Consider the following 1,449-nt stretch of genomic DNA (forward strand, 5'->3'; position numbering starts at 1 on the left):
TTTCTTTCTTTCTTTCTTTCTTTCTTTCTTTCTTTCTTTCTTTCTTTCTTTCTTTCTTTCTTTCTTTCTTTCTTTCTTTCTTTCTTTCTTTCTAATTGAATACAGTTTGCTAATATTATGTGATTTCTATGAAATCCCAAATCAGACCTGGTACTGACAATGCAAAGAAGTTCAAGGAATGGTGCAAACAGTCTTTTCAATGAAAAAGAAAAATCTGAACATAAGTGAAAACAATGTATTTAGAAGAAAAAGGAATGTAGGGGTCCTTCTGAAGATATTTTTTGGCGATGTCATTGGCAATTAGTTTTTTGGAACAGCAGCTAATCCAGAGTAGAGATAAAACGGCTCATCTAAAGTCCAGTGGTGTCCTAGGTACATGCAAATCTAGTACCTTGTCAAATCACAAAATTCAGTTACCCATTCCTTTAATGTGAGAATTCTATCTTTTATATTTTTTCTTACATTCTGAATTTGCCCTCATTGTAACCTCCCTTGTTCTTATCTTTTTTGGTTTTATAGTTAATACCTTATTGCTGCTACACCTGAATTTATCATCTGTATAAAAAGATCATAAAAAGGATAGAATAAAGAAGAAAGACAGAATAAAAATAGAATAAAGGATCTATTCTGTTGTTATCAATTCCAGTTTTTAAGAGAAAGTATGATATTGCATATTACTCATGAGGTTTTTTTTTCAGTTTCCTCCCACACTTGACTCATCATTGTTTATTGGTGTATTTATGTTTTTCTCTCATTTTTTTTGCAATCCCCTGTGTACTGACACACGCACCCATTCCTTTCTGCTACTCTAAAACCAATACATTGCACCGCAGGGCATTATTACTGCTTAAGGCCATGTTGGTTTCATCTCCTTTTCAGTCAGGTGCAAGAAAGATGTGAAGAATAAAAAAAAGGAAAATTGTGATTCTTCTTTTATTTTTAACTGATCAGTAAGTCTGGGAGGGTAAATTAGTACATTCTTGCTGCTTTTAAAAAACCTTTGTTTCTGTTCTGCCAGTATTTAACACCCTACTGTGAGATGTTGGATTGTTTCTGTGCCTCTTTGGATGGCATACTACTTGGATCTCTATTGCTCTGGTCCTCAGTGCCTGCTCTTGTGCTGTCATGGTCATTGCTTCAGTGCTGTCTTTTACACCCTGCCCTCTCCTGCCATTGGTAGGAATTGGTTATATCTGCCACTTCAGCTATTAGTCAATTGTGCATCCCATGCAGGTGTTTTTACTCTAACGATTGTTTCACCAGTTTCTTCTCCTCAATCTTCAATTGTTTTAGACATTCTCTGAGCACTTCATCCCTTGGGCTCATCTTACATATGTATTTTTGGAGCTTCGATATTTAAGGTTCAGTGTTCACTCTGATGCTTTCTAGGTCTATGCCTCCATCTTTGGAATGGAATGTCTCTCAAGATTTATCTATCCAGCTTATTCC

The sequence above is a fragment of the Cyprinodon variegatus genome, unplaced genomic scaffold (genome assembly GCF_000732505.1).
Source record: "Cyprinodon variegatus isolate N-32 unplaced genomic scaffold, C_variegatus-1.0 Scaffold100, whole genome shotgun sequence".
Lineage (NCBI taxonomy): Eukaryota > Metazoa > Chordata > Actinopteri > Cyprinodontiformes > Cyprinodontidae > Cyprinodon > Cyprinodon variegatus.